Source organism: Rhincodon typus, chromosome 28 (assembly GCF_021869965.1).
Source record: "Rhincodon typus isolate 14 chromosome 28, sRhiTyp1.1, whole genome shotgun sequence".
NCBI classification, from domain to species: domain Eukaryota; kingdom Metazoa; phylum Chordata; class Chondrichthyes; order Orectolobiformes; family Rhincodontidae; genus Rhincodon; species Rhincodon typus.
In genome coordinates, this window is record NC_063359.1 from 38,010,104 (window position 1) to 38,016,669 (window position 6,566).

Below are 6,566 nucleotides of genomic sequence, written 5' to 3' on the forward strand. Positions count from 1 at the left end.
CCAAGCAGCATCAGAGGAGCAGGAAAGCTGAAAAAGGGTCTAGGCCCGAAACGTCAACTTTCCTGCTCCTCTGCTGCTTGGCCTGCTGTGTTCATCCAGCTCTACACCTTGTTATCTCAGATTCTCCAGCATCTGCAGTTCCTGCTATCTCTGAATATTTTACGCAGTCATGTTTTGCTTTTGGGGTGCCAGTCGGCTGGTTTGTGATGCAGACTGACTCCAGCAGCACATGTTCAGTTCTCCTTGTGGGTCCTCCCTCCTTAAGCTCTCCCCTTGCCTGAGGTGTGGTGACCCCCAAGTTAAACTACCACCAGTTGTGTGTGTGTCTCTCTCTCTAATAAGAGAGCAGCCCAATAATCCTCTGGAATAATTGTGACTTTTCCTTTGCATATTTTCGTTTAAAAAAACCCCAACATTATCTACCAGTATACTTACTAATTATCAACAAATAGGTCAATAGTCTCATGACCTTCTTGATTAGATCACCCCATGTTTAGGTTATTTTTAATTTGGTCCTTGACCATATAGTTTTTCTCACCTTGTCTGTTTTAAACAAATAGCCTTAGAAGGCTGAAATGGAGTACCTGACTACACATTTAGTGCAAACAGGCAACTCAGCCAACACTACAGGGATTTCTACAGAATATCTTTGCTGAAGCTGAGCTACATACAAACTGGGGATCATCCATAAACTGAGTAATACCATGGTCCTCCTCCTTCCTTCCTCCGAACCCCCCCCCCACCACCCCCCATTGACTTTTGTTTAATAAAAGAATCAAGAAACTTTTTTCAGATTTTCAGCAATGAAACCAGCAGATCAAGGGTTAAGATTGAATAACCAGTTTTTTGCATTTTAGTAGCATTTGATTATTGGCATCAAGGTGTTCAATTAATCAATTTTAAATTAAATTCACCAAGAACAGTTTTATTGATTTTTTTTTTCCCCCTAGCAATTGTTTTTCCTGTTTTTATTTGCTCTGTTAGTAATTAGGATAACACCTTGCTACAGACCCTACTGACAGAGCTTCAGTTTGCACATTACTTTAAGTGCAGGGATTGCAAACTAAATTGTCACCTACTCAGAGCTCCATTTGTGCTGTGGCTGTTGCCGTTGGAGGAGCTAGTTCAATTTGACCAAAGCAGAACATCTTGGTAATTGAGACTTGGACCAGTAGTCTGTTAATCCTTTTTTATTATGCTCCCTTTGACATGCTTTTTTGTGTGCACTCTCTCCCTCTCCCCCACCTCTGTCTTTTTCCCTCCCCCTCCCCCTCCCTAATCTGCTTTCATGTTGTTTGTCGGTTTCAAAGCTGGTAGGTGGGCACCTACCCCTTTCCCCCGCCTTTTGTACTTTTCTCTGTGTCGGTTTCTTTGCTACCACATCATGGCCTAGCAGTGTTAGAATGCTAATGCACCATCCCATCTCTAAGGTCCTCTTCTGAGTAGAAGGGTGGCCTTGCCACCTCAGCACTGATAAAAACAGGCTTGCAAAGCGGTCTCTGTCCTGCACGTTGCATTTACTGATGAGACCTCATGAGACCAGTAACTTTGAAAGGTGGGGTGGCAGAATGTCTAGTTATGACACAAAGTAGTTTGAGACTTTAGTTCATGGCAGTGCATCACATGTGGAAACTGGAGTTCCCATAAGATCACAAACAGTGAGAATGTTCGTCTTGTTGGACGTGGTTTGTGGGTTTGCTTTTCTCAATTCATTAAAGAAAATACTGTAGCAGCCGTTCATCCTTTTTTTTTTAGAGCTCAGGTGCACTTTTTACTTTCCAAGTCCTATTTAATTTCTGCCAATCAGATGTTGATCACAGATTTTAAAAAAAGACTAACTATTTGGTGATTGCTTTTATTTGTAAAACTGTCCAATATTGACCACTTTATTTTTTAAAGTTGTTTCTGAATTATTTTGATTCTTTGTCTTTCAGTGCTTCCAGTCAGCAGGCTGGCTGGATTGTTGTTGTCACAGTGGGACGATAGCCCTTAAATATCTCCCAGTGTGACATTGGAAAAACGTGTTTAGAATGTTACACATTGATGTTGATTGTGTTCTTGATTTTCTTTTGTAAAAGGCAGCATTTTTATTTGGTATTAGTGTGTGAGAATTTATATTGGACTGTTGTAACCTCTGACTAAAGACATTTGCATGATGGAGTGCCATTAGGCCACACTGACGAAGGCATCCCTGCCCAGTTATTGTACAGGTTAATTAGTCAAAATGTTGCAGTACCCTTTCATAGTTCTTATGGTTTATCAGTAACAACTATTGGGGAAAATATTGATGAAAAACCTTGTTTTGCTGTACGTCATCTGTTCAAGACATAACAGCAGCAATCAAATGCAGTCACTTCTGGATGTTAAAATGATTGGTGCCTGCAGTTAATTGGATGAGTTAGATGAAGCCCACAGTGTGCTCATTTTATAATAGGTAAATAAATCAAAGCTGAATATCATTCAGTAGATTAGATTAGGAAGGCCAAAGAATATAAACTTCCAGTGGTATTAAACCAAATCAAAATTAAAGCCTTTAATCCCTTTTGGTCCTTTAAATTCCACAATACCGCATCCTATTTTCTTCCAATTCCACAAGAGGCTGCTTTAATGAGTAGCAGACAACCTGGTTATAATGTTTCCATTGAACGTGAGATGTACGGAGCTATTTGCTGTCTCCTGTGAAAGCCTCAATTTTCAGAATCTTATGTTTGGGATTTTTGGAAGCAACTAAAATCTGCCATAGAACCTGAAGGAAACATGTTCTTAATTCCAAAGATTGATTTTTGACAGTTATTTGTTTTGAACTAATTGATGCAATTGGGGTGACTTGTGTGTGTGACTGAGAGACACGGAGTCTGAGTGTGAAGAAGGCTGACAGACGGACTGGGTGGGAGAGAGATGGGGGATGTGTGTGTGTGAGAATCTAATCATTTTTTGGGGGTGGTGGGTGGGGGGGAGAAGAAAAATCATTGAGAGACTAGAATTAATTCCAAGCAAAAGAACAGTTAATTCCCTGTGGGGAAAGTTTATTGCTAAAGCTGTACTAACTGCAGCTAACTGGATAACTTCATTGTTAACAAATGACACTTCACTTTCAAAACGAGCCAGACATGAGGGAAATTGAAATTGCTGTACACTCCAAGAAGTCCTTCCTACTGCTGATCATGTGTTCTGGTGGCCCATTGGCTGTTTTAAAGGAGTCACAGGTTCACTGCCACAATCGCTGGTAAGCTTTGCTGGTTTAGTCCAGCATCCAGTTACCAATGGAGTTTTGTTTTTAATTAGTAAATACCAATGTTCTTTTAATCACTTGGGCGATATGTTGCTTGTTACCTTTTTGGGATTTTTGAGATTTCCCCACTTTACCTGGGAGTTGTGGGGAATCTTGTAGATTCTGGATCTTCTAGCTAGTAAGCAACATCACCTCAAATCTGGACTAATATGGAATACTAAGTTGTTTTTTTTAGGGCTTTTTTAAAAAAAATTGATAGCTTATTAAATGCCAGCATTCTGGGAATTCTGAAGATGGCAACATCCATACTGTGCCTATTACCTGACCAAGTGGCACCTTCAGTAGAACAGTGATCCTGAACAACTCCTTTTTAACCAGCCGTAATCGGGCAAATGACGTGTGGCTCCCTGGCACTCTACTTGCCTTAAGTAAATCTGTATATTTCTGAAAGCATTTGAAGCTATGCATTGGGAGATTAGGCCCTTCCTTAGATGGATTTAACACTTTGAGACCTAACTCTGAACTAAAGGTAAATGATGACAGATTTCTATGATTTTGTTAAAAGTAAAGGTGTTACAGAATGTATTCCGAAAGATATATTTAGACACTTATTTTTGTGATCCTATGGAGGTGGGTGTACAGGTTTCTTTTAAAAAAAAAAAAAAAATGCCCAGAGGATGTGGAATTTATAGAAATGTTTATCAGCTGGAATATTGTAAAACATTTAGATATGTTTAGAATGCACAATGTACTGTAATTGGTTAAAAATATTTGTAATAAGGTTATTTGTTTCATATTTTGAAGTGTATAGGAACAGTATCATGTAATACTGTTTTCTGGGAAATAAATAATATTGGGTACCTGTATTAACAATAAAGCTGTTATTTTGTGTTTTGCATAAGAACCTTCTTTTCAGCATAGTTGCTTGGGCTTTTATTAGTTTCTCCGGAGATATGTAGTCCTACAATTTGATTTCGATCTTATTGTCATGTACTCAAGTACAAAAGTACAGGAATACAATGAAAAGTGTATAATGTAGCCACTCAAGGCATCTTGGGTACAAGTACCTAGGTACAGAATCTTCAGGTAGAAAGAACAAAGTTAAACATATGAAATAAAGCTGAAAGTTCAAACATTACATTCTTTGTGTTTAGCCATGGTGGGACTACATTTCAAGGAATCGCCTTGAGACCAGGAGGCCACGCCAGGCCAAGAGACTGCCACGTGCCACGGAAAGGCTACTATGCCGAGGGTGTACTGTTTTTTTTCATTTGAGACTGTCTTATCCAGCTAATCTTTTTCCTATCTGACTTTGTTTGAACCTTTTTAAGACTTTCCTTTTGAGGTTCCTTAAAACTCCTCTGATTTTGTCATGCCTTTCCAAGTGGTCTTTGTGCAAAGTTACATAGAAACATGGAAAGTCGGAGCAGGTCATTTAACCCGTCCAGTCTTCACCATTCAATATGGTCATGGCTGGTGTCATTGAGCTTAATACCCTAATCCTTCCCTCCTTTCATATCACTTTAATCCCTTTAGCCACAAGAGGTGCATTTACTACCTCTTTGATAACAAATAATTTTTTGGCCTCAACCACTTTCTGTGACAGGCTCACCACTCTCTGGGTGAAGAAATTTCTCTCCTTCTCTCATTAATAGATCCCAGTAATTACTGCTCATCACATTTTAGCAGGCAGCTTCACTGGATGGTATTCTGCAGTGGGAACCTAAGCAGATTTTCTGGTTTTTATAGAGCGAGATAAGTTTCACCCCTTAAAGTTGACTGAGATTAGCTTACTGAGCACAAGGGAGGGATTTGGTCCTGCATCCATCATAATCTGTACAATTTGGTGTTTACTTTACAAAACAACTGAGGTGTTAATGGCAGGGTCTAGTGTCTAAGTCCTTACAGCAAACCTTCAATTCTGTGGCAGAGACAGACAGACTATGCACAAGGCCATTCAACCCACCATACTTGTTGCTCATGCATCCAGATCTCAGGATTATCAGCCCATCTGTAAAATCAGTCCACCATTGTGCTCTTTACAAAAATTTTTTGAATTCTCTCCCATTTTAGTCCAGTCCCAGCCCTGCTATGGCAACTATCCGCAGTAGGTGTCAGTACTTACAGGGCTGGGTATCTCTGGAAGTGTGTTAGTACTTGCAGGATGTCCCTGTAGGTGTCAGTATTTCCTTGATGCAGCAATCACAAAACATCTGAGAAGCTTGAACCTTGTGTGGTGTCGGGGAGGAGGATGAGGAAAGATATGTGACCAGGTTATAGTGGAAAGGCTGGGCTTGTTCTCCAAGTACTGAGATGAATTTCGAGGTGTACAAATTTGTATCTGACTTCGATAAGTTAGATCAAGGAAAAAAAATCTCTATCCACAAGCTGATGGTAGAAGGACTTTTGGGGGAGTGGTGCCTGGATTTCAGAATTTAAGCATGCTGCAAGGGAAAATGAGGAATAGTATTTATGCAGCCTATAGTCACTACCTGGAACTCTGTCACCTGCTTGATGGAAGCAGAAATGATGATGGTTTCAAAAGGCAGTCGAATGGACATTTGAAGGAAATAAACTTGTGGATTTATATGGTCAGAATTCACACGACACCAGGTTATAGTCCAACAGGTTTATTTAAAATCACAAGCTTTTGGAGTGCTGCTCCTTTTGTCAGGTGGAATCACTTCAAAAGCTTGTGGTTTTAAATTAAAGCTGCTGGCTTATAACCTGGTGTTGTGTGAATTCTGACTTTGACTTTGCACGCCCATCAGTTTTACAGGGGCCCGAGATTGCCTAGGTTGTTAGTCAGAGTGGTCACCATGGATTTCATGGGCCAAACAGCCGCCTCGCATGCTACAAATGGTTGATTCCCTCTTTGGTTCTCCCTTACACTCCCTCCCTCCCTCCACCCTCATCTGATGTTTGTGGTTTGAGGCTAATAGTTGTGAATAATCAAGGAGCAGACCTGGAAACTACTGACAATCCGAGACCAACCCTGTGAAAGTATTTTTTCTTTTTGGTTTATGTGCCATACTCTTTGACACAGAGAGAGGTGAATATGAACCCTTTACAACACCCTGTCTCTAATACAAGTTCCAGTGTGGGCCATCTTACTTCACGGATGATGTTGTGGCTTCCTCTGTTTTCTCTTCCTCTCCACACATGCGTAGCACAAACAGCACCAGATGTTTTCTTTGGGAATGATTTCGACACCGTTAGGAGTTCTGACTGGACTGAGCATGCACAAACCTGAGAAAATAACCAGAAGGATCTCAAATTCTACACTTCACTGGCTCTCACTTAACAAACACTTGTGATGAATGGAAGGTCTTGG